We start from the raw sequence: 27,213 nt of genomic DNA, 5'->3' as shown, positions 1-27,213 counted from the left end.
GGACCAGTAAGGAAGCATCATCCCCTTTCTGATGGGTGAAGACCCAGGAAGCCACTTGTCATTTGTTGTCTTCATTTCTTTTCCTCCGGGGAACACCCAACTTCTGGCAATGGATTGTAGGGCACTTACAATGGAATTGTACATGTATAAAGTACTCAAGTTCTTCTGAAAGGTTTAACATTTAATTGCTCTGCTGTGGCTTGACTGTACAAATATTTGTGCTAATACATCTAAATGCTTCTCACACACTTATTTGACAAAGAGTATCTTCATACCCTGGGAGTGGGGGCTCGCCTTTCGACATCTCCACCAAAGGAACTCGTCTGGCTTCATTCTTGAGGAGCCTGCTGATTCCTCGGGTTTACTGTCATCATAGCAGAAATATTCTGGGGCAGTTCGAGTCCCAGACCTAGGTGTCTGTGATGCGATTGGAAATTCTGGGTGGGGGGAATATTGCAACTGGTGCATAAAAAAATGAGCTCCAGATTTCTTTCTTCCCACCCACCCACCCATTCTGCCTCTTGGTTGATTTCACACCGGAGGAAACCTGGCCTTCCCAGTCTGGATAAGTGTCTACGGAGAAACCAGTCCTTCTCTTTATAGCGTAGTCTGTCATCACTACAGGGACTGCAGCAAATGACATGGGTCAACAGAGAGCAGGCTGGAGTGGCTGCAGAGTTATTATCATTTAGGTTCATTCACAGCCAACTAGATGAGCCAAATATTGATGTAGGGTCTGTTTTCCAAAGCAGGAGCTCAGCTACTGGAGGTGCTTTCCAAGAATATGTAAGGGGTTTTCTTCTTGTATCCTCTGTTCCTCAGTAACTTTCCTATAAAAGTAACATCCTGATCTCAGACTCAAACCCAGGCAAGGAGCTACCACCTTGGCCTTGTCAGGTGTCATTATTAGCCTCCTTAATGATGTTATGTCAGAAGTAGGACTGGATTTAAGTCAGTGCCTGGAGGGGAGACCTCTGTGAAGCACCTCAGCGCAGCACAAGTGGTGCTAGTAAGACAGGTGATGCGCCCTTCCCTAAAAGGGCTCCTGTGCCTGTGGGGCCACATCCACCTGTGCAGACAAGCTGGGACTCATTTCTCTCCTAGCGACACCTGCACTTGAAGCCAGCCCCCTTTGCAGAATGCAAGCGCACTGGCTGTGTCTATACTGTGTCCCCATCATGCCTAGAGAGGGATGGTCCCAAACATGCCCCTGTCACAGGGAGCCAGAGACTCCTGTCACTTTAAGTGGAGGGTGCAGTAGGCTACACGTGCTGTGCAGGGCTGCAGCAGAGAGCAGGTTTGCCCTTAAGCAAAGAAGAAACCCCTGCGGGTGGCTGAGGATCCACCTACCTGGAAGGGGCAGGGATTAGAGGTACATAAGACCAGTGCCTTGAGCAAAGAGGGTAATTTGGCCCTGCAGGTTGCAGGGCAAGGAGCTCCTCCAGAGAGAGGCTTTAGGAAACCAGCACATGGATACCCAAGCTACCCAAGGGAGCTGGATGGAGGCAGCTAAGGAGAAAATACAGCATGGAGCATGGGCAATGACCCAAATTGGGGATAAATTTTAGTTGGAAGCAGTTTGCTTATGTTTGTGTTACAGATAACACCAGAGGACTGGGTTGTGGTTGTAGGGGAAGACTGGAGGCCACGTAGGGAGCGAACCAGGAAAGCCAAGGCTGCAACTGAACTTCAGCTGGCTACACGTATTAAAGACAATACAAAGTCCTTTTTTAGATATGTGCGGAGCCAGAGGAAAGGCAAAGGTAACGCTGGACTCCTACTAAACCAAATGGGGCAGCTGACAACCAACAACTAGGAGAAAGCAAACCTGCTTAATGGGTATTTTGCATCGGTTTTTCACCAGCCCCAAGGGATGGGCCTGCTCAATATGGTATGGGACAGCCAGGGTGAGGGAGAATTGTTACCCTACATCAATGTTGACCATGTGAAGGAACACCTTGAGAGGTTGGACACCTTCAAGTCAGCCGGCTCTGACAGTTTACACCCCAGGGTACTCAAGGAGCTGGCAGGCATCATAGCTCAGCCCCTGGCATGGATATTAGAGAACTGGTGCTCAGGTGAAGTGCCCGAAGACTGGAAGAAGGCCAATGTGGTGCCTATTTTCAAGAAAGGGAGGAAAGTAGATCCGGGGAACCACAGGTCTATCAGCCTGACCTCTATCCCGGGGAAGATCTTGGGAAAAAATGATCAAAGAGACCATTCTTGACAAACTGGCTGATGGCAACATCCTGAGGGATACCCAGCATAGGTTTGTTGCAGATAGGCCTTGCTTGACCAATGTCATCTCCTTCTATGACCAGGTGACGTATCACCTGGACAAGGAAGAAGAGATTGACATCATAGATCTTGACTTTAAAAAAGTCTTCAGTCTGGTGTCCCATGATCTCCTCATGGAAAAATTGGCCAGCTGCGGCCTTGGCTACATCACAGTCCGATGGCCAGGGAATTGGCTCTGAGGTCGGACCCAGAGAGTGGTAATAGATGGAAGTAAATCATTGCGGTGCACCGTGACCAGTGGGGTCTGTCCTTGGGCCTATACTCTTTAACATCTTCATTAATGATGTGGACATTGGTATCAGAAGCGGACTGGCCAACTTCACTGATGACACCAAATTTGGGGTAGAGCATCCACACCTGAGGATAGGCTGGTGATCCAGGCTCACCTTGACAGGCTCAGAAAATGGGCAGATGAAAACCTGATGGTGTTCAATGCTGAAAAATGCAAAGTACTCCACCTTGGGAAAAAAAAACCCTGCAGCACGCATATAGTCTTGGCAGTGCTACGTTTGCTAGCACCATGGCCAAAAGGGACTTGGGGGGCATGACTGACCACAAGATGAATATGAGCCACCAATGCAATGTGGCAGCTGGTAAAGTGAGCAAAATTCTGGCTTGCATCCATAGATGCTTCTCAAGCGAATCCCAGGATGTCATCCTCCCGCTGTACTCGGCCTTGGTGAGGCCACAGCTGGAGTACTGCATCCAATTCTGGGCTCCACAATTCAAGGATATGGAGAGCTACGCACATGATCAGAGGGCAGGAGAACAGGCCCTATGATGAGAGGCTGAGAGCTATGGGACTCTTCAGCCTGGAAAAGTGCAGGCTCAGGGGACCTGGTGGCTGCCTATAAGTATATAAGGGGTGTACATCAGGATCTGGGGGAACATCTGTTCACCAGAGCGCCCCAAAGGGATGACAAGGTCAAATGGTCACAAACTCTTCCAAGACCGTAACACCTGAGAGGCACGGCTGTGGCTAGAGGGGAGGACGGAGGCCACATTTATCGCCCCTAAGGCAGCTTGTACCCTAAGGCATGGATAGGGCCAGGAAGGCCATGAATTAGTGCCAGAGGGGCATGAACACTAGACAGCAGAGGGACTGAGGCTTGCATTATGCCCCTGGGGAAGCCTCTCTAAGTATTATATCAAGGTGTGGTAGGCAAGGTAGAAAGGGAGGGCACCCTGAGGGGCTGGAGTGGAGCAGGAGTTGCTTGGCCATCAGGGGGGCATCACAGCCACCCCTGGGGCCTGGTTCTGCTACAGTCCTGTATGCTAGGGAGCCCCTCATGGCTTCCCACCACCACACTGGAGACCACAGTTTCAAGAGCAGCTATGGGCAAGTCTCCAGATTGGCTTTACACCATCATGTTTCTGGAGCTGGTGTGCGAGCAGTAGGGGATGAGATGTTCTCAGGACCATTCCTCCCTACACTGTGCTGGAGACATGGTGCCTATACCCACAGTCCTGGTGGGGTGGGGGGTGTTGTAGAACAGCAGCATTAAAATCCATGGAGGTTGTCTGGGAAGAGCACGCAACAAAGTCATAGCCTAGCTGACCCATTTTAACCCCCCTTTGTTAGTGTACACTGTCGACTCGCTAAGCCACCCTGTGTGTTTTCAGTCCTGCTCTTTATTGCAAAGAGGGCTGCAAGTAGCTTTCATCACTGAGCCCAACACTAGGGGACATGGTCTGCAGCCAGCAGCCAACAAGTTAATCTTAAATCCCTAAAGCACAACTCTGAAGAGGTCCCTAACATGACTTGCATGGAGCTGTGGTCCTCTGCGGTCCATCTTCCTTAATTAGGCACCCAGAGGGACTGTCCATACCTCATTGCATCAGGAAGAAGAGGGAAGGAACCTGGACTCGGTAACTTCTTTCCCCTTCTACGTACCAGACACATCTCAGGCAGGAAAATCTCGGTCACCTTTTCATGCTGCTAGATTCCTGTGAGCTTTTGTAATTCAAAGCACCTCGACTGGAAGGTCTACAAACAGGCCAACACTGGCAGGCCAATACCTGCACCTTCCCTTTGTGTCAGTCTGCTAAGCTGTGGAGGTGATTAAAACAACCGTAACAGAGGTATAGCTATGTGGAGGGAAAAGGACATGCAGAAGCTTTTATAATCTACAGGATCTTAATGATGTATTTTCCTGCCATGATAAAATACTTGCCATTGCTTCTTTGCCTGTCCTCTAGAGCCCTTAATTCTACACCTGGAAAACTACTTTACTGCTGTCCCTCAGATCCCTGCTCAAAACTGCCCTTTGCCCAGGCGCCTACCAAAAAGCATGACAAAAGTGATGTTGCTGGTGTGCAGTGACATGGTCTCCTTGCTTTCTGGTACTAACCTGCCTGTATCTGTGTGTTGTCTCTCACCTTGTACCTTGTTCCTAAGCTGTGCGTGGCGAGAACCACATTTTCCTTTTGTGTAAAGTGTCAGGCCCCGGGGAGCTCTGGTCCATGCCTGGGGCTTCTGGCACTAGGATAGTGATGATGATAAAGGAAGAGTGAATCCTGAAATGCCCTGATTTTATTTCCCTAACTTCCCCCGCTTTTGGTCATGAGTTTATCTAACATGGAGATACCGTGCCTTAAAATGTTATTTGCTCCAATTTTCATAGCAAAAACATCATGCCCCAGCAGGTAGAGCACTGGACTGTCTTTCATTCAAACTGGGATGTCCGAGTTTCTTGCCACCGTGCTGGTATTCAAAGTACAAGCGACAGCATTAGAAACCACGATTCCACCGATGCTGTTGTGTTGGTTTAGTGCTGTCTGAATTCTGCTGTGCAAACGGGGTCTCTGCCTATCCTGAGTGCTGTCTGCTTAATTTATTGACAAAACCAGCTCCGTTTCCACCACTGTTTCTGTGCTGATGAGAGGTGTGAAGGAGCAAACTGGAGGCTGTTCCGTCTTCCCTCATTTTCAAATACCCTGCCGGCTATACTCAGATCCAAGACTCTTTACTGTCGGCAATGACGCGGGAAGCGGAAAGAGCCCGCTTTGATTTGCAAAGACGAGGCTGTGCTTGCAGTGCCAGCTGTTAGATGGTGATTTGTAAATGGTGCAGTCTATTGATCTGGAAATCACTGAGGGGGAAAGATATGGAACAGCAATGTGTCATTTTTACGGAGGCGCTTCTGTAAGCCCGGCAGCGCTATCTGTAAAACTCAACTGCAAGCCACAGGTGAAGGTAAGTGCCTGTGGAAAATAATGCACTGGTAGTTTTATGATAGACAGATGATCCAGTTCACCCAGAAGTAGGGCCAGGCTTTAGAATAAGAAACAGTATGGCCTCTCCTGTTTGCTAACCGATGGGTCTGGAAAGGTGAGAGGAGATCCTGTGCTCTGACATTCAGAGCTGCATTGGTAAGTGGACGGACTGAGCGCATGGAGTGGGGTTACTCACCTCTCCCTTGCTGCACGCCCACTTTCTGATTCCTTGTTCACACCAAAACACCAGCCTGGCTGCGTGATACAAGCCAAAGTGTCTGAAAGCAACAAGCAGCATGTTGGACTCGTTCACCCACCCTGGCCCTCCTTTTAAAACCAATAACCATGCAAAGCGTGACTTGATTACGGGTGATGCAAGACCCCATCTGTCACGGCTCCTTCAGAGTGGCACAGAATAGGTGGCGTGGTCCTGAGCCTGGCTCTCTTTGTACCTCTGGGACATGCACTGTAATTGAGATCACAGCTCCTGCTGAATTATTCAGGGCAGCTTTGAGTGTCAGTTTTATTATAAACATGCAGATTACTCAAGCTTGCTTTCCCCTGCAGGGGAAGGATCGATAGGCGAGTTCTCTCTTCCTGAATTTTCCCTCTCTACATTTGTTCCAATATTCTCCTGCTGGTTATTCCCAGCTCTAATTCCCAGTCTACCTGCACTCAGACAGCTGATACCTGCTGCTTGACTCAAGCAAATTCGGTATTCATTTTGGAAAGGAGCTAACCCCTTCTTCAAGTCAGCAGAGCCCTTTATCTCTGTGCGTGGCATATGTTCACCCAAGTGCTTGGAAGCCCCAAACTCTCTGTGATCTACGGTGTCTGTCTACCCCTTTAAATCACAGCACAGGGGTCACAGCTCCAAGCCTCAGGCCCCAGTCCTCTCCCTTCCTGATGTAGCTAAGAGACAATATAAAACTCTCTGCTGCACAGCTCAGGCTGCTGCAGATTATTTCCATTGTCCGTTTAAGTCGTAGTATCCCCCTCTGCTGCCTCTCTCCATTGGACTGCACAGAATTCATGGGTCTGGTGCAGGTAGAGAGAGAGCCTGTGGGAGCCAGTAATAAAGTAGAAATAGTAATGTATATTAAAGAATAATGAAATGCGGTGATATTTCAGGCCTGACAGGCCTATTTCTGGCAGTCTCAGAATTAATGCGCTAGGCTTTGTGCTGCAGCTGCTACTAGAAGCCTTCAGTCTTTCTAAATACATGAATAGAGCTTCCAGCTCTTCAGCTCCGATCACTGTTGCTATTTATCCTGCATTTGCTTTCATTGGACCTTTTTAATTTGGAATTTTAGAGTCTTTGCAGTGAGGAAATGCAGCAGCAAGTGCAAAGCATACCAAGTATGGGCACTAGAAAGCTCCCAGATCCTGGGGGCTTCATTTCACAATCACCAATGCAAAAGCCCACCATCCTCTCAGCACTAGCTGCTTCACTTTTAAACCTCTTTCTGCTTCTGTCCAGGCAGATCCAAGAGAACTAAACGCCAGGGTCCCAGATGGAGTAAATCAGCCTAGATGTGTATGATTCAACAAAGCTTTGGCAATGTGTCCCACCTGGGAACCTGGCCCTCAGTCTACTCTACAGCTTGCATTTGGAGAACAGGTGTGAAGCCAAACCAGACTGAACCCACTGCTTGTACCAGACTGACAGCGTGCATTTTGCAGGAAGACACAGGCAGGCCCATGAGATGCTGCAGCATTGCTGCGGGTCCAACAACGCCCCGTAAAGCAACATCTATGTTGCGCAGTCACAAGAGAAGCCAGTCCTCTTTGCAACCCGTTGCATTTGAGGCCCTTCATTTTTCTTTGAAGTGTTAGGTCCAAGCTGTCACTGCAGACAGGACGTCGATCTTGGTACGAGGCAGTACAGCACATCTTGGGTCACTATACAAAAGCCCATTAGAAAGACCTGACTTGTGAGAACCGAGTGGGAGCTCATCCCCTCCCCCAACACACTGCCCTCTTCAAATTCCCAAGCGATTCATCTGCTCTGGGACAGTTCAGCACTTTGTAACCTCCGAGGTTTCTGTCAGGGGCTAAGGGGAAAACAAAGCCCAATTCAAACCTTCACGGAGCATAAAAGAAGAGCAGCAACAATAGTGACCCTCTGCCCTGGTGACCAGCCATCCCTCTTTGTCTCTGGGACCAGAAAGGCTATTCCAACCACAGTCAGATATAATTAACCAAGCTTCCTTTCCCAGCCCCATTGGCTCTCCTTGTAAAGCCACTTCTCACGCAATGGTCCCTCCTTCCAGTAACTATCCCCCAGCCCACTTGACTTCTACAATATCAGTGCAAAGCCAGAGAGATTTGCTTCTATCATCCAGCATTTCAGCTTCTCATCAACATCTCAGTTCGATTTGATGAATCCCCATGCTAATTCCTGGCTTTGTTCCATGTTCCATCAGGAGAGCTCAGCTTGAATAGCGTGCTGCAATTGCTGCCTTGTGTCTCGCAGCTATCAGAAAGGGCCAACTACCTGAAGCAAATGTGGAGAGACAGACACAGGGCCAAAATAGTCTCCTGCTTCCCTGCAGCCTTGCTGGAGCCAAAGGGGTCGGGCAGATGTAGCTAAAGGCTGACTCAAAGAGGGAAGGACAGGTATCTGTTTGTCTCGAACCCAGAAGACTGCTGATGAGTAGATCTGCAGTCGCTTCCCTATCTCCAGTGCTTTAGCTTTCTCCAAAAGGCCCTCTGAAGTGTGTTGCCTGAAATATCACAACTGCTTCCTTTTTTCCAGCTGCAACTTTGTTCTTACCAGTGACTCACGATGACATTTATAGCTTCTTGGAGAACATTTAGGATTCTGTTTTGTCACCTGCTTGTCTTTTTTGCTCCCCCTCCGCAGACGGGAAGAAGCGGTATTTAACCTGGTGAGGATGACACTAAAAGAATGCCTGCCTATTAAACTGTATTTCACTGGAGCCTCAACAAGCACCTGCAGTTATTCATAGGCAGCCTTTGTTCCAACATGTCTTATGAAAAGCATCCCTACTGTAACTTGGGGGCTTGAAGCTATTTGCATAGCTAATGGCACGTCTGCTAGGAAGAGACAGGCTCACGGGTGAGACCCTATGTTCCTATTACTGCCACCCTCATCCACCTTATCATATGCAACTGGCTCCCGTCTTACCTTGCCCCTCTTTAAACTACGAGCTCCGTGGGGAAAGGACTGTAGTTTATTTTACCTCTTTACTTTGCCTAACACAGTGAGGTCCTACTAGTAGCAGGGCTGTCCAATGGACGGTTCTTCCAGCCGTTGATAACAAGGTGCAATATAATTGAAAATGGAGAGAGCTCATCTCAGCAAACCACTACTTCATTTTGCTACTGATGTATTTAACAGAGATATGGTGATGATCTGAGTGCTTCCTTGTTGTAAGCCAGACCCTTTTTGCTCACTTCCCTTCCTGAAGGTTGAATTTTATCAGAGCTCCCATAAGGAAGCACGGTCACAATTTAGCATGTGCACACAATCTGGTGCCGCAAGAACCTGCCAGGGCGCTGTGAGGGCACTGCCGCCACTGCCACAGGGTGAAACTGCCCCACATGCCTGTCTGCAGAAGACAAATTGGAGCCAAACTGAGAAGTGGCTGCAGTAAGGCACATCTGCCGCCCCACACTGTGCAGGCAGACGCATCGGTTCTGCTGCAGCTCTTCCTGGTTCAGTTCTGCTGTACTTACTGAAAGCAGGGGCAGTCCCACCTGGTGGTAGTGGCATCTGTCTCCAGGCTGCCACCACCACGGGGTGAAACAGCCCCATGTGCCTGCATTTTCAGGGGGGCGCAGAGGAGCTGAACCCAGAAGAGCTGCAGCAGAATCGGGATGTGTGCCTTCACAGGGGAATCCAGGCAGGTGCGCCTTTCTCCTGCAGCCACTTCTCAGTTTGGCTCCAATGAGCCTCCTAAAATTAGAGATGCGCGGGAGAGTCCCTCCTGCCCCACGCGCCTCTGCTTCTGGGAGACACCATGCAGGGTTGGCTTGGGAAGGGCTGCGGCACGCACGCCTGCCACAGTCACTTCCTGATCTGGCTCTGCAGGTGTGCAGCACAGATCCCTCTGGCCACGCCAGTGGTCATAGTGACTTGCCGTGCCACGCTCTTGGCCAGTCCCTCCTCCTCCTGGGCCTCGTGTGTCCTCTTGCCCACCCCCTCCCCTCTCTCTTCCTCACCATTCCCCATATGTGCAGCCTAGCACCATGTCCCTGCTGGCTGGGCATCTGGGACTCTGTCCTTTGAAGACCAAGGTACCAATATTAAAAACATATTAATTTATACTAGAAGCATAAAGTTGATATTATAATATTTATGCTATATTTATATTAGCTTGTTAATGGGGTGCCGTTACAGTCTGAAGTTTTTGAGTCTAAAAAGGTTGAGAACCATGGCACTAGAGAAACGCTAAGAGCAAGAAACAGTTCCCCTCTCTGTCTTCACAACAGGCTACCAGATTAACTCTAGATGACCATGCACGGTGAGCCTGGAGGCCAGTGACCCACTGTTATATGCTTTCCCAATGCTTCATAATAACACTTATTACAAAAGGTCTTTCTAGCACCTTTAAAAGCCTGTTGAGTCTTCAACACAGTGGAAGGAAATCCGTGTTAAACACACACACCTCGTAAAATACTAAACCACCAGCAAGTCAGCATCCCTGCTCCTCTTCCATTTCCAGCTGCCCCCTGGGTCTGGATGTAGCTCGTGCAACATTCATTTCCCCAGTGGAGAAATTTAGAGGTCCCAGAGCCCAGTTCTGGAGACCTACGGGCTGGTTCACCTGTCCCATTCATCGAACTGGCAGCTGGCCACTTCCTTTCAGCTTGAGAAAGTCCTAACAGAAGGATGTCAAAGACACTGTCTTAGCGAGTCCAGCTTTTCATTTCTATTGGCAGGATCGTCGCTTTGTCACTCGGTCGCATCACTAATCATGCCTCATAATGAACCGTAACAGTGAAATGCATCCAAAGGATGAATACCCAGCTGCCAGCTGAATCTTTAAAGTGACATACACCTATTTTCATCTGAAAAAAACCCCTCATAGCGGTTCACATAATGGATTTTCCAGCTTCAAACTCCCACATGACCTAAGGTCACAATGAACAGCTGACCCAGCTTGAGCCCTCCTACTAGATGAACTTGCCGCCCTTGTTTGCAAGTCACATGCAACATGACCTGTATGACCAAACTCATTTCATACCATATCTCTTGCACTGAGACCCTAGCAACAGATGCAGCCTGAGGTCTAAAGCTCAGGTGAAACAATGGCATCATCCACTTTCTTCAGTTTCCTTTGAGTCTCACTGAGGAATAAAAGGGTGGCACCATGATCTAGGTAGCCATCCAGCCACAAGATTACCAAACTGCCTGTCCACCTTTGGCTCAAGCTTGCATTGTGCTAAGTGACCTACACCAAGGAATGACCTTGGCCAGACTCGAACATCAGCCTCAGATATTCCACTTCCAAAAGCGTTGGCACACTGGAAACGTTGTGGTTGATGCAACGATAGTGAGTCACCATTTATTGGAAACTGTGCCACCCAGGCTGGCGTTACAGCACTACCAGTCGGCTGCTTTGAAGGTGAAAGAGGCATAGGCATCACTTGGCTGAAAGGTACAGGGAGCAAATACTTTTGTAATGGTTTGATCCTAGGGAAATCTGTCAGACGGATCAAGTATAACCTCCTTCCCCATTTTGTAATCCTTTCACTCAGCTGTGGAGATATGAGTCAATCTGAACCCAAGCTCAAGCAGGCTTCCTCTTCCATGAGCCACCTCCCGCGCTTCTTGCTTGACCCAAAGGATGATAGGAGGAGTTTTTCACATCATCTTGAGTCCTGGGTGTGTAGGAACATAACTACAGCAAGGGGTTCAGGCATTGGGTAGAGGGAGAAGCTGAGAGTGATAAGGTGTCAGATGTTGGACAGACCCTTTAGGAGGTTTTACCCATCAGCAGAGTCCCCTATCCAACTCCGAAGCTCCATTCTGTGCAGGCTTGAGCCTTCACTCTGCAGATGCAGACTAATGCATGTACATGAGCAAGGTAAAAATGATGGGCAGGACAGGGAAGACAGAGTACCTTAGCGCTACAGCAATAAGAGTGCTGCTGGGTGTCTGCCAAGTTGTGCCTGAACATGAGTAGGGTCTTAAAGAGGGGAGTGTGCAGCTTGAGTGCATCAATTACCCTTAAGAGAAATGAAAACCAATCTCTACCCACCTCCTGCCTCTTATTTCCTATGTCCCCCATGAGAATGCAGGAGTGGGCCTGTTAAGAGCTTTGGGACTTCCTTCCTCAGAGGCATCCTTAGCACTTTTCCTTACCTGAACTCATATACAGCATCTACTGACATCGTCGGACCACAACAACTTTGTACATCCTAAAAGGACTTGTGGTGTCAAGTCCTTTGTGTTGTGACAGCCAAGACTCAAATGAGGGATCCTTGTGGGGGTGCTTAAAGAGCAGCTGCATGGAGCAAACAAAAGGGAGCTTTCTGTGGCCTGAACTGGTGGGATCTATAATAAGCTGGAAGTCAACTCCTCCCGAGCACACGCTCAGCTGGGGGTCTTGTTTCTCCTGCTGAACAGGAAAGAGATGCATTGAATGGTTCTGCTTTGAGAATCAACTTCCTTGGGCTGAGCCATTAGAAGCTGTCTTGAGCTCTCAGGCTTATTGGCAAGACTTTTTTGGGGCTTGTCTCAGCTGGGAGTCGCCCTCTGCAGCTCTTATGCAGCAATGGAGAAATCTCTTATTAAAAAACAATTATCTTCAGAAAAAGCAAAAGAAAATTCCTGTCCTGGTAAAATTATCCAGAGTGGTTTTTCAAGTTTTTAGTGATAATGCCCTTTTAATGCTACACTTCCTCATTCCTTGGCTATCCCCTTGCAAAAGTCCCAATACAAGGGATGATCGAAGGGTCAAATGTAATACAGAGGGTGCTGTTGAGAGTCCTGGAGAAAGCAAGGCAGTGCCATGAAACAGACTTGTCCTCCAAGCCAAGAAACATCTCTGGCCCCTTAGTTTCATTAACATTTACCTAAATCTACCCTCTGAACTGAGCATGGCTTGGCGTGGCTGTCAACTCATCTGTATTGAAATCAGCATTTCTTCTGATGATCCAGAAATAGTCTATCAGATTAGACTCAGCTCCATAAACATATGAAAATGCTGAGGACAGAAAACACCCTGGTGTAAAAGGAAAAACAGGGCTGTTTATTCAGCCCGATTACATCAGAGACACACTCGGACTATCTGTGTCATGCACAGCACTGACATCTGTGTTTTCTACCACTGGAGCAAAGGAAACCACACAAAGCAAACTCGATGCCCTTAAATATTTCTTTACTTAATCCTTCAAAAGACAATGAGGCCCTCCCCTCCATCCCTCCCCTTTCCCACCCCACTGCACTTCTGCAATACAAAAGGGCTTCATTAAACGACTGTACATGTAATTGGGAAATGCAGGGCAAGCTGCCAAACTCAGGAGGAATCAAAGGCAAAACTCGCACTGCCTCTTTCACGCAAAGTGCTTTGTACGTGTTTGGCCTCCATTACCCCCGCAGCTTAGGGGAAAACATGCAGGGAGTGCTGGCATGGGTCTGCAGAACTGGACCAACCATGCAGTTTGACTGGCTGTCTGGGGGTGTCCACAAGTGCAGGAAGCACTCGGAGGTCCCATGCCTCCCCTGCACAGGATTGCACTGGGTGTGAAGGGGAGGGACCTGCAGGAATGCAAAAGGCAGCTCAGGCAGGCAGGGCATGGCTGGGGGTGTTGTTCAGGTGCTAAATATCTGAGGAATGCTTTGTTTCTCAGTCATCCCATACCTGAGTTAGGCCAGATTCAGGGAATGCTAGGGCCTGAGCAGCCTTTTTTTTTTTTTTTTTTTTTTACGGCTTTGCTATTCTATGCACCCAGCTTGTAGCTTATTCATTCTTACTATGCTTTGCATTTAAATATAATTTTGGAAAAGCAAAAGGACAAGGGCTCATTAAATATGAATTATACCAGCAACAAAAGTTACCATCTTGTCAACAGTGTTTGCCTTAGACAGAACGCTCCATTTCTTTTAACTGGAAATATTTCCTCTCCAGACAGATGGAAGGCAACTGCCTTTAACAGAATCTGTTTGAGAATCAGTTTATTCATTTATTTACATATGCATAATTGTTATGGCTGTTTTTCCTCTAAAAAACAAGTCAGACCTTGTCATATAAATAACGACTTCTTTGTAGCCATAAAAGAATTAATAATTCATCTATCAAAGCAAGTCTACTTTAGAATGGGAGCCAAGAGGGAAAAGAAAGGATGGGGGAAAAAAGCTGCTGGCCACTCTGAGCAGCGAAGATTGATTAGCTTTCCCAAGCCAAGTACAAATTCTATAGCAATGGTGCTGTAATCAGGCTCCAAGAGCGGTAAAATAATACCTCCCCACAAAGGGAAAGTGCTAAGGAAGACAGCAGTCTTGTTTAACTTATAAAATGCTCTACATGTTACAGGTCTGATTTGGTGAATTTTTCAACAGCTCTGGGTGGGGAGGTAGGGATGATGGCAACTCTTGTCTACCAGCATCTGATTGTTATGAGTTATATCTCAACTATGCTGGGAACTGCACGAGAAAGCAATATAACAGTCGCCGTCCTGAAGAGCTCGCAGTCTAGGAGGTACAGAGATGATAAAGGGGCCTGACTCTCTGTCATGACACACCTAGGGCATTTGAAGAACTGCTCCCAGATCGGGATCATGAAAGCTGAACTTGATTCAATGTCCCCGACAATGGGAGAGTGACAAAGTCAGATTAATGGGGGAGGAAGGTCATTGCAGGGGCTGTATTTGGGACAGGCTGGACAGCAAGGGAAAGCTGCCAAAGCTGTATGTCAGACTTCGCATTTCTCCTGCTCAGGAATGTACAGATAACTTAGGTCAGAGCATTGCCCTGCAGGGGAACCGCGGAGCCTGCACCACTTGGGGCAGAAGCTGGGCAAAGTGTATGTTGAAATTGGCACTAGGAAATATGGACATTACGAGTTAAACCTTATTGCCTGCCTGAAGCTGAAATCAAACCGACTGAATCAGTGAAACAGGAGGTGGAAACAGACCCACATCTCAGCTACTCCATACCTCAAGGACGGCGGTGGAAGTGAAATAATAGATGCTGAATGGTGGGGTCTTGTGCAAAGTCTAGGCTTTATCAGTGACTCGGTCTCTTCCCATTGCTTATCCAGAAAGGAACATTTGGGCTTGGGGGAGGGGAGATGCATTTGCAGTCACCAAACACCAATAATGAGAGGCTTTCTTGGGGCAGCCAAGGAGATTGGCGGATATTAGACTCGGGATTCTCTAGTTAAAAGCCTTGGAAATTCTTCAGGGGTTGCTGTGAAACAAGAGTGATCCCCTGGGAATGACAGAGGAGCTCTCTGTGCTGAGTGCCGAGGAGCTCTACCTCTTGAGGGCCCCTTTTGCTACAAGGGAGTCAGATGTTTAGTTTCATCTCTTGAAAGTCTGGACTCGCCACACGTTTTACTGTTACAGACCGAAAGGGAAAAAACAAGGAGGAGAAATTGTAGAAAGCACTGTGGTTAAATAACCTTTACCACTAGCAACTCCGTGCCTCCAAGAAATAGCTTGTTCCCAACATGGATAAACAGAGTTTGTCTGCCCACTCTCCGGGAGGGACGTGGAGTTGAACTGGGGGTGGCGGTGGAAGGTAACTAAAACCAAAGTGGAACTGTAGAAATTGCAAAGCCTGTTTTTCTTCAGAGATACAGGGCACTTGGTATGAAATGCTGTGCGAGTGCATATTCACGTAAGGGGTCTGTGCTGGGTTTACAATCTATAGCATCTCTCTGCTATACGTAAATACTGATGTTTTGCTTTTGGTGATCCCTGGTTACTCAGACTTTAACCGCTCCCCCTAACACCCAAAGCAAACTCACAGCAAAGAATGCAGAAATGTGGATCCCCTACTTTGAGGAACGTTAAAAAGCTCAGCATGCCTTCCTCCCCAAACAAAGGTATTTTGTTAAGGATAGCGCTTCTTAGTCTCTCTTCTCTGCTTTAGCATGGGTGCTGGAGGATGGTTGCACACCTGAACGAACGGTTAAACAGACAAATGCAAGAGGCTTAAACCTGCCTCTGCCTGGGTAGCTTTTGGTTTCCTCCCCCAGAATCACAGACCCAGCAAACGGTCACAATAACACTATTTCTGCAGATTTGCTTTTCCTGTGGATGAAAAAAACTAAACTACTTTGGTGGAGAAAAAAACTTCAAGCGTTGCATCACATTTTCCAAGGCCTCAAATCATCCTCCAAACTTACAGCTCCAATGGTATATACATTGAAAAACCAGAGCGCACGCTCATAATGCAGTCTCAAAATGTGACAGGTGCAAATGCTCCACAAAAACCCGGCGCGATTTTTACTTTACATTTTCCATCCATGTCGTGTCTCACTTGAGGCACTGGGGAGAGCTTCCAGCTCAGCGTGCCTTTTTGTTATGTAAAAATGTTGGACTTAGGGGTGTTTTACTTGGAGGGAAATATGCTGTGGATTCCAGCCTAAAAGGATTTAGGAAGCGAAGAGCCAAGTCATTATTTCCTTATATTTTTAGGAAACGGACAGAACCCCCAAGATTGTCAGCTGTGCTTTTTGTGCAGGTTTCTGACTCGCATTTAGGAACTCCACCGAGACCTCCAAACTCATCCCAGCTATGATCTTAGCCACCCAGGAGGGTCCCCTGCTAAAGCGTCTTGCCAGTACAAACAGCTTGTTTGTTCCTGTCACTCACTCACTCTTACCTAACTTCTTGCCTCTCTCGCCACTGGCTGCGGGTCAAGAAGAAAATCAAAGCTAAAGAATCGAGGATAATAGAAACTGCATATATACGAGGGATGGAAGGAGGCAGAGCTGCACTCCACGTGCGAAGCTGACTGGCACGATTGCTTATGGCTCCGCTGCTTTCTGCCACGGAGCTCAGACCCTCTTGGCCACGGCTCCGTTTCTCTTGGAGTGGTATTTTGACAGAACGCCCCGCTGTCATTTACTGTCAGCCCTGTCTTAATGTGTTCATTGTTTCACTAGAAACCTCTTGCAGAGCTGGAGTGCATTCTGGGTGAAACATCTTGTGGAAAAAGAAAACATTTCCCAGTTGAAGAGAATACGTTCAATGTGCAGTAACAGCAGCAGCAAGAGAACTGGGGAGGGAAGGCGGGGGAAGCAATATTGCTTCTCTTGCCTCTAATACTGCACTAATAATAAGGTGCATTATGAAAGGACTGTGGCCCTCAGAAACGCCAGGTACGGCCCACTGGCAGAGGTAGGCAAGCAGACAGGGTGGAGCAATGATCTGAATCAATATTACAACCTTTTCCTACATTCCTAACTGGGTCTGTTTTTCAGCAGTCTCCTTCTTTAGCCAGTTAGGTGTGGTCCTCCGGCTCTGACAAGTGGCCAGTGAGATGGATGACTGGACAAAGTGACAGCAGCATATGTGGGGATGCCCAATATCAGTAGAGAAAGGTGACGTCTGATCACCAGTGCCTTCACTGCTCTCTTCTTCCCATTACTGAACTGCCCGAAACCCTGGATTCTTCTCAAGTATCCACCACCCACAGGTTAAGGTGGCCTCATGCTCTTGGCTGTTGAATATCTCTTTGAAGTCAAGTACGGGTGAAGAAAGACCCTTAAGTGTAACAATCCCTGGGGACAGACCAAGGAAGGAATCAATCTGCATGAAGATTTCTACCCGGACCACCCCTTGACAGGAGATTTTTATTTCAACCAGTGGTAGAAGAGTAACCAGTCTGCTCACGGCTTGCCTTACCTCTGTGCTCCTAGTGCTGATTTTCAAATTGAGACAGAAAGCGGGATATATTTGCACGTTATCAACCAAATCAGAGATGTATAGCGTGAGCTTTCGTAAGCAGAGGGCACACGTCATCCGATGCAGGGAAGGGAGCGCAGAAAATAGAAAGTCATGATTAGAGTACAAAGCGTAGGGAGGCATTACCGAGAGGGGCAAATTGAGGTCACTGAGGGTTAACACTGGATGGTGCTCTCTCAATCCAGGGGTGAAAAGAGACAAGGGAAGCTGCTTTGGCCCACGACTCAGGCTCCCCTATGTTGTTTTTACTAAGATAGGATGCTTCTTTCTTACCGTCTGCTGTATTTTAATTCCCCCACGCTGGGCCTGTGATTGAGCTTGCTTTGACACCTAAAAAAATAAGGACAGTTTGAGGAATGGAGATGCTGGCAGGACAAATCAAACTGGCAGCACAGCTTTTGGCTGAACACAACAAACATTTGCAAACTCCAAACTGAACGAAGAACAGGCCTTGGAGTGGGAGCGTCGTCTACAAGGATGCTGCTCTAAGGGCTGGAGTGGCAAGGGGGACTAGAGGGGCTGGAAGCAACACGCTGAAATAGGTGGGAATCATGAAAGACAGTTGGGAGGAGGCTTTGATAGGCGATGAGAAGTTCTGTTTTCCTGCATTTAGGAATGCCGTCGTACTCGCTTTCTTTCCAACAAGCTTTAAGGAAATAAATCAAGGGGAACAAGCCACTTCCTCCCTCCCTAAAAAAAGAAAACTTGACTTCCTCCAAGCAATCAGCAGCACTTCTTCCACGCAATGAGCCGTGCACGCTGCAACGCCGAATAACTGTGCGGGTACCTCGCTTCTTGAGGCTAAACCAACAGGACACTTGCAAAGGTGATGACACGTCCGTGAATTTCACAGATATGTCCTTATCCCATTTAAGATTCTGCCTCCAATGGAAAACAAGGCACAAGGTTGCGAGACACTTTCATGCTATAAAAACACCTTCTGACAGCACGCTGCCTGGGGTCACGCTCTCCAGGTCATTGCCATGGCCCTCAGTCTCCTTCCCAAACGCATCCTGAGAGTTGTTTAAAAAGAAATCAACAAAAAAAAACCCCAGGAAGCCCTAAAGTATCCTTGAGATGAGCTGAAATGTTGAAGGGAACATTTGGATTTTCCTCTGCCCACCAAAAACAGCTGAAGTCAAAACAAGGAAAAAGGCGTTGGCTCTCTCTAACTCCCTCCTCCCTATTTTAAAGAAATGTATGCTTCGGCTTCTGGCTTCAGGAAATCTGAGTTTCTATTGTTCTTGGCTCTCTTCTAGAAGGCCATACTACTCGATTCGCTACTAGAGTGAAATCCTTTTCGCTAATCACAAAAGAGAACGATCTTTCCTTTTTCCTGCTCCAGAAATGGCCACTTCAGTTGGACTTTTTTTGGGGTCTTTTTTCCTTTTTTAGTAGAATCACCTACTGTTGCTTCCTACCCTGCATCACATGGAATTGGGGACGAGCTTGTTTTCTTTAGCCTTTAGTCAATGCAGAAAACGTCTCTGGGCCTTAACGAATAAAACACACCGAAGAGCAAATATGGGCTCTTTGCACACATGCACGCCGGCACGTAGAAGAGATGAAGATGTCTCTCCTTCCTTCAGCCTCGCGACCGAGATGCTCTCGCATTGCACAGGCATGGGATGCTCCCAGGACCCTGTACCAGGGCGAGCCGTCTTTTGTTCATCCCCGCCAGCGTGCAGAGAAATAACCTGCAGTGGGATCAGTTTGTGAATCGGGCTTGGCGCAGTGGTAAGCGCCTGAGAGGCGGCGAACCGGCTTTTGTGATAGCCCCTGCGCTAGGGAGGGCAAAGAATTGCAGAAATGAAAACAATGCAGGAGGCCCCTCTCCCCCTTTTCCCGCCTCCTTCTTTCCCGCCTCCTTTCTGTTTTGCTTTCTCTGTTTCTGAATGAATCCCCCCCTACACACATGCACGCACGCACGCACACACACACACATATATACACCTCTTTCCGCCCCTTGCTCAGGCCCCAATGCTGGTGCCTCTTTCTTGGAAGTGCGCTGCATGCCAGTTGGAGGCCAGTGTGGGGAGGGGAAGCAGCAAGGGGAGGGGGCAGAGGGAGAGAGCTTTCCTGCAAATCACATGATTACCCAGCTTATATAAATCACAGCTTGTTTTTCTCCATTGCCAGGGATTTAAAGGCACAGGGTTTCTTTTTCCAGGAGGATTCCGGTTGAGCCATTTCAAAACCGAGGCCTCAACCTGGATGCCAGGTCTTGACAAGGAGAGGTTCCCTTAAGACAGTCTGCACACATGAGATTAAGTCAGTGATATGCCGTGTCTGATGGAAAGTTGTGTAAAAAAAATAAATAAACGTATCCTAGAGTGCAGCACACGCTACCTAAGGGCAAATGCAGCTGCCTCGGTGGCAAGCGATGATAACCAGTGAACATATGCATGCCGGTACCACGGAGGAAGAAAATCGTAGCCACAGGAAAAGTGCTATAGGAACTGAAGGTCAACCCAGACCAGGCATGGCCTCGATTTGAACGAGCCACATGCAGAGAAGTGCGTCAGCTCATCTATCCTGAAAGCATGCTCATCTTCATGAAAAGCTCGTCTTCATGAAAGCATGAAGCATCTATCCTGAAAGCATGAGTCAGTCTCGCCAGTCGTCCAACCTCATCAAACCTGATCTTTAGACCATTAAACCATCTTCTGCGGATGGTGACACTTACTGGAGGAAGAACAGGAGCTCGCTACGGACAGAAGAGCTGGGAGGTTGTTGGCTGCAGAAGTGCAGTGTAAGGCCAAGGAAAGTCGCCATCCTAGAGGAAGGAGTTTACCTTGCAGGTTCTTGGGACAGCTTCAGAAACTGGGGGTAAGCTCCTGCTTATCTTACTGGGCAGGATGATCCCCCTCTTTCTGTGGGACATGCATACATCCATCCTAAAAGTCCCCCCGCTTTGCTGACCTGTGGGTGAGGACTCAGGAAGAGGCCTTCATAGAAAGCTGGAAACTCTCTCTCCAGTTACCACGTGCGTTTCAGAACAGACTCCAGACGCTGCCAGGTTGCCACAACAAAATGACAATCAACTATTTCTTTAAATAGGACCAAGCCAAATGCTGAGAAGGATCAACTGCTTAATAGTGGCCGAAAAAAACTACAGCATTTTTCACCAAGGGTTATTTTTTTTTTTTAATTTTATGCATATAAATCATTCCTTTTATACAAATAAGGACTGAATGCCGATGTTGAAATCATCCTCTCATAAATCTAAGGAGAATGCATTGCTGCAACTGTACTGAATTAAAACCAGCAAGAGGAAGAAGATGCTTGCTACAATAAATGATTGTATGCAACACTTCACAATATGTGACACTCATAATGAAGCAGCGGGGCTCCAGGTACCTGCCAGGGCTTCAGAGAACATGGTAGACTGGGAGGGGAGGGGAAAACCAGCAAGCTTAAAAAGCACACCAAGAAATAGTATTTTACGCATTTAAAACAGTCCTTTTTCAGCTGTAAAGGTTCACAGTGCTCTGAAATATGGGATGTAACATCCTTTCCTTCAATTAGTTCTTCTTTCTCTGCTAGATTATCATTGAGGTAGGATATATAAAACTCCAGGTTAGATTTCAACCTGTAGTAAGACACTTCTCCTTTGGCTTTGCTGTAATTGTACCTGCTTACTCGAGGGCTCAATCTGTACTATAATAGTTTCAATATTGTAAAGAAAAAGCTACATACGCAGCACGGGGACAGTGCAAGCATTTGCCATAGAGAAAATGCCACTCTAAAAAAAGGGATTCACTGTAAATTTCCTGTGGGTTGGAAAGAAAAGCCCGGTCCTGTACCACTATGAGCTTGCTGCCAACGCGGAGTTTTGTTAAAAGATCTGGCGGATCGCAGCCAGACAGGAGCCATTTGCAAGAGCGTGGAGATACGTTCTGGGAGAGAAGTGATGTTGACTGAGAACGGGAGCATCTGATTTTACATCCATTTAAACTTTCTCATTCTAAACTCACGCCTACGAACTGATTCTTTGGAAGGCTTCTGTGCGCTATGAATGGTGCTAGATCTCAGGAGAGATTTGGCTGGGTCTGCTTGTTTCCCATATGCAAACTGTTTCTTGCGCAGGGTTGTAACCTTCAGTCTCCAAATATTTTGCTACTCCTAAGCAACTACCTTATCCACCTGCGTGCGAGAGCTGCTACGGGTTGTAAACGTGAGCTTGGTTGTGTACAGGTGCCAGCCACAACGGTCGGCTTGCAAGGACCGCACGCTCTTGGTTTATAAGCCTGGTTCCCAAAGAAAAACTGCTCAAGGCAGCAGCAGAGTGAGGACTGACCCAGATTGACACACCACTAATGGATTTAAAAATCATGTGTGACGAATCCCTCTCTGGTGGTGAAAGCAACCACATAATGCTTTGTGCCCCGAATTCCTCTCTGGTGAAATTCCACTAAATCAAACGAGTTGCACCAGAAAGGCTGATGAGGAAGGAGGCGAGTGAAAGAAAGCAGGAGAGGCTGACAGCGTGCAAATATATGGGGAAAAAGCGGTGCGAATCTGTGCGCGCCCAGGCGGAGCATGGTGGATATGTATGGGTAAGGGAAGTGATGCGATTGTGTTGCTATATGTGATCCAGGGCATGTGCATGCGTGTTGCCAGATACCGTGTTTGAATGCATGCAGCAGGTGGGCAGGAATGAGCGGGGAGGGACTGCTTCCTGGGAAGAAAGGAGGCACAGCTGCCCTGCAGGAAGTTTTGAATAGCAATGACAGGCATTGGCTGGGAGCTACAGCTGATTTCACTTTGCCTAGCTAAAGAGATGTCGCTAAGGCAATTGCAACAGCATTTCCAGTGAACCTGCTTTGCTTGGTGAATAAACAACATGAGAAACTTCTTATGACAGCAACAAACTTCTCCATTTCCATATTTGGACCTAAAAAATCTGATTAAGCACACATTACAGAATTCAGGAGAACTGACATGTATATATGAGGCGGCCAGGCTGTCATCAGCATTATTTATGCTTATCAGGTGCCTTCCCCCCTTCCCTTTTTTTTTAATATATTAGCAAACTGGGATTCTGCACGTCACATTTTCTTGACCAAATTAAGTTTTCCCCTCCTGTCCCTCCACTTGGAAAACTGAGTGCATTTTTCATTCAGCATTTTTTTTCCCCCCAGTGCGCTAGGTTTAGAAGAAATATCACATGGACATGCCCAGTCTACATGGCCATCCTGAAATGGGCAGCATCAAGTTGCTATTTGTAATGCAATTTCTCTCTATTTGTAACAGGCTCTCGGGAATTTGGAATTGCAATAGTGCAATGCAGAGGTCTCTTCCAAATTGTATAAGCTTACAGAGTTGTTACCGTGTGGCTGCATATAAAGGCACTTGAGAAGGGGCGACAGAGATAGGTGCGCACACTGGTCTTTTGCTTGGATGTAGCTTGCACTTTCTGGGGCGCACAACCTTTTTTATTTGGGTCTGATGCACACTGGAATCCCAGCACCGTACTGGAAAATAATCAAGGAAGATTTTGCTTCTTTTTACCAAATAATCACACGCACATCACAAACAGGTACTCGGATACTCTGGTAATCGCAGGGACCATATGCCAGCTTGGCTAGAATGCTGCTAAACAATGCCTGTGAGAAGTTCGGACATTTCTGTACTTTTACTTCTTTAAAGTAAATGCTGCCGACAACACAGTCAGTAGTTGTAAAGCGGAATCAGATACTAGGCAACCCCCCGCACGGGTGCCACAGCATGGCATGTGAAGCATTTTGCTTGGCACACGTGCTTCGGGGTGGACGGCAGGGAAGGGGCTGGGACTCCATTGCCACCACAAGGATCAGGCCCCTTGCGGCTTCCTTGCCATCTGCCCTGGCATGTGAACATCTTACAAAGTTGAGGTTGTGGGTGTTTTTGGCGCTCAGCCCAAAAACACTGCCGACCCCTGTATTAAACTGTTTCTTCCTGTTCCTGCCCTTCACAGTTGGCTTGTTTTCTTCCAATGCAAATCTTTTGGGTGGCCTTGTGTGTCAATACATGCTTTTATCCCAATTGTACCCCTAGGAGCTATTGCAATTCTTAAATATTAAGTGAATTTCCACTTCCTTTTTGCTCTCCTTTCTGATTGACATGCCTGTCTTATATTCAAATACAACTGGGTTTCATAATAAAGGTGCAAATAACGGGCTGAGTATGGCAGCAAGGTTTTTCAAACCTGCCTCGTCTCAGGTTTATCATTCTTTACTGTTGCTGCTTCAGAGCTCGGCAAAGCCTTGGCTTGGCCGCGTGGATTTGGAACGGTCAGATGAAGCTTGGGCAAACTCAGCAAAGCTCTCTGAGCCCATTTTTCTCCCGCTTTGCAACATGTCAACCCTTCCCACACTGGGCCTCTCTAAGAGAGAGACTGCCAACAACAGCAAATAAATCTGGTGGTGTTGTAATAAGGACAAGAGTCCAGGAGTGATTGTGCCACCAATTCGGCCCTATTGTATTTCCATTTAATTTCCTGGAAGGTTTTGGATTGGATCAGGAATCTGCGTCCTTGCCATCTCTTGGAGCTGCTTGGGAGGTATGGGGGGGAAGGGGCATTAGTTTCGTCTACAACCAAAATTACGGATTATTTTCTTTTGGATCCACGGACAGAGCTTTAGAAGCTAGATTGCACTGAGATAGGTTTGCACTTCCCACGTAAAAGGAGCTTTTTAATCCCTGATGCCCAACTTCAGGAACCTTTTAGATGCTTGCTCCCTAGATTACAGCCTCAGAATCCAGGGCTATTCCTCTTCTCTGCTCCTCAAACGGTTTGTTTTGATGTCATGAGAATTACATAAAATGCCACCGACAAAGCCACAGTGGGTAAACAGACGAGACTGACACTCCATTTTTTCCCCAAGTCTCTTCGGGAATGCAGTGCCACCTGCCGGACACCAGCCACTAAACTTAAACTACCCAAAAAACTTCCACTCCACCTCTGATCTGACTGGCAGGTCTCAGCTATTTTTCCCCTCTCAAATAATAACAGCTCTCCTCTTTTGGTACTGACCAGAAATTTCCAGCGGTGATCATAAAAATCAGCCTCTCTCTAAGGATCGTGCAATCTTTCCTGGGCGTCTTTAGTTCCCAGGAGAAAGCATCAAAGTCCCACCCACCTGGTCGGCTTGATCTTCTCATGTTCAAATACATCCCAGTGAATTTAAGTGCAGCATGTCCTGGATTGAAAGAAAAGGCACACGGCTGAGCAGCACTTTCCGTTCCCATTGCCTTTAAATGAGCATACTGTGGAAGCGGTTCCAATACCTTTCATCTAAATTGCAGTAGCCACTTAAGGAGGCAAATCATTTTCTACCTTGGGAATTAGGAAAGACACCAGGATACATCGATACCCTGCTCCGAAACATTAGAACGAGGCTAAAGGGTTTTTAATGACTGCAAACAATCAGTAAATCTTATCCAAATCCAAAAAGGTAGCACATCCAGCTTCTCACTGCCCTCAAGCATTATACCAAGAGACTGGATCCATACTTACTCAGACGGATGAATGACACCTACTGAATAATCACCATCTCCATTTCCTGTCGCACCCACGCTTATCCTGGTGGAAAGGTTCCCAATGGCGAGCTGGGAAGAACAGCTGAAATCACACCATGTGGCAGCGCGGCAGCAGGTGTTCAGCTACTCCACGGAGTACTTTCTAGGAAGTCATAACAACAAGGAGAGCTCCTCTCGGTATCTGTGCTACCAAATTCCTCGACTTTCAGAGGATGAAGTTGTGAGAGCATATGGTTCCCAGGCGCTGAATAAATATTTCATTAGTCTGAGGTGAGGATTCTCTTATTTGCAGGCTTCTGGCTTTACTCTGTGGCAGCTACTCCCCCTTCAGGACAGGCAACCTCTTCCTCCCTGCCATCATCTCATTAGAAAATGTGGTTCGCTACTTGGCGTTCTGCGTCCGGCTCGGACGGGCGACGCGAGCCGAGCGACCGATGCATCCGACAAACCCTTCCATGGAAAATCGGATGAAGTGAGCTGTTCCTCGTGCAAGTTTACGCATCTGCGATTCAGTTATTCTGCAAGGTGCAACTCTGCCCTGCCTTCTGTGGCAGTTTTTCCCTCGATGGGATTTCAATATGCACACTCAAAAATCAGTATTTGGATGGCAGGGGATGCTTGACAGCTGGGCGTTTGACTCGTGACCTAGCTGGGGGCTGGACTCGATGATCCTCCGGGGTCCCTTCCAGCCTGAATGTCTGTGAAATGTTCCTTGGGTTACCGCTCACGGAAATGTCTTCATTCAATGAATTTGGCTGTTTATTATTACGCTCAACCTTTTTTCAGCACCTTCCGGCATCCAGTCTCCGCTGAAGCAGCACGTGAGGGAGCTTCCTTCGGCTATTGCCGTGCGTCCTGCTGTGGGGGGGTCCCTAACAACCAGGGATACCTCCAGATTCATCCTTAATAACAGCACGCATCACTGGGGAGACCGAAGAGCCGGCGAAAACTACCTACGGTACACGCAGGAGGTGGTTTCACAATCAGAACTAAACCCGCTTGCCTCCTGCACACCTCTAGGCTTCGCAGCGCGGCGTTGAATGTGAAGTGAGAAGCTGAAACCGAAGAAGTTAAAGAAAATGGAGCACGCCAGCGCTGCTAGTCTGTGCAGAGCTGGCACGTCGCACGGCCCTGGCTTCCCTCCGCTTCTGCTAAAGCCTGGAGGCCTGTCTAGCAGCTGTAAACAAGGAGGAGGAGCCGGCCTGGCTGCATGTAGGAGGGAGGAGGAAAGGGCCTGGGAGCTGCTAGCAGGACCAGCAACCCAGGTGATGGGCAGGAGCGCAAAAAGGGAACCTGATGCCAAACCTGATGCTGGAGAAGAGAGGCAAAAAGCGGTCTGAGCACGCCAGGAGAGGGAAAACGTGACCACAATAACAAGGAGAAGCAGGTTGCATTGAAGAGGCTTCGACCTACCTGGAGGGCGCGTGTTTTCTCTCGCCGCACAAGCATCCGCCGCTGCCGCCACCGCAGGGACGACGCTCGGTTGCGAGCAGGAGGGGAGAAGCCACCGGGACGGCAAGGTGGGAGCGTCTGCGACCCGCTGCTGCTGCCCAAAGGAAGCAGCTTTCCAGCTCCTTCCTGGGAAATTTGGGGGGTCTGCGAAAAGGCCGCAACACCTCCTTTTCTCTGCTCGGTCCCATCGGCTTTTCTGTCCCCATTCCCATCCCCATCCCCATCCCACAGGGCAGCCCCTCCCCCACACAGACACACCCCAGGGGGAGGGGCACATTTCCCGCCATTTCTCCCGCCTCCTCTCCCATTGGCCGCTGCTTTGTGATGTTCGAGAAGGGGCGTGGCTTGGGGCCACAGCCCTGAGTCGGTGGAGCGGAGGTGGGTGGGGCTGGTGCAGGGGGGGCGGGGCGTATTGGAGGAGGGTGGGGGTGGGGCAGGAGATGGGGTCAGGGTTGGGTTAGGGGGTGCCAGGGCGCATCAAGGACGATTGTGTGGCATCTCCTGGCGGCCACGACCGGGTGGACGAGGCTGCTCTGAGCCGAGGCCCCGGGGGCCGGGCTGTGGGTTCGCCCCTGCAGGAACAGGACAGGGTCGGGGAAGCGGTTGGCAGGGCCCTGCCCTCGCGCCTCTGCTCCTGGGCTCTAGAGGCTGCAGCAGGCACGCCGAGATCCCCGAAATGCCTCTTGTCGAGGGGAGAACGTGCTGTTAGAGACCCTTCTCGCCTCCAGCCGGCTGCCACAAGCAGGACGGCGGCTTGAGGTGCCCCAGACGAAGGCCGAGGGTGGGAGCAGGGGGTGCGGGTACACCCCGCGGCCTCCAGGACCTCGCCGCTCA

The 27,213-nt window shown here is 48.4% G+C and overlaps 2 long non-coding RNA genes across 2 annotated transcripts in view; both read right to left on the bottom strand.

Moving 5' to 3' along the window:
* Positions 1 to 26,870, bottom strand: part of LOC132245927 (uncharacterized) — a 40,010-nt gene extending 13,140 nt beyond the window's left edge. The window contains exon 1 of the long non-coding RNA XR_009457625.1: positions 24,905 to 26,870. This is a non-coding gene — a long non-coding RNA (uncharacterized LOC132245927). The remainder of the gene's footprint in view (positions 1 to 24,904) is intronic.
* Positions 9,821 to 19,446, bottom strand: LOC132245928 (uncharacterized). The gene is made up of 2 exons (XR_009457627.1): positions 19,357 to 19,446; positions 9,821 to 17,733 (listed from the first exon to the last, which is right to left on the bottom strand). It is a non-coding gene; the product is annotated as an uncharacterized LOC132245928 (long non-coding RNA).
* Positions 26,871 to 27,213: the final 343 nt, after the last annotated feature.

Source organism: Alligator mississippiensis, chromosome 15, assembly GCF_030867095.1.
Source record: "Alligator mississippiensis isolate rAllMis1 chromosome 15, rAllMis1, whole genome shotgun sequence".
NCBI lineage: Eukaryota > Metazoa > Chordata > Crocodylia > Alligatoridae > Alligator > Alligator mississippiensis.
Note: the sequence above shows the minus strand (reverse complement) of the source record. Positions and strands in the feature narration are given on the sequence as shown.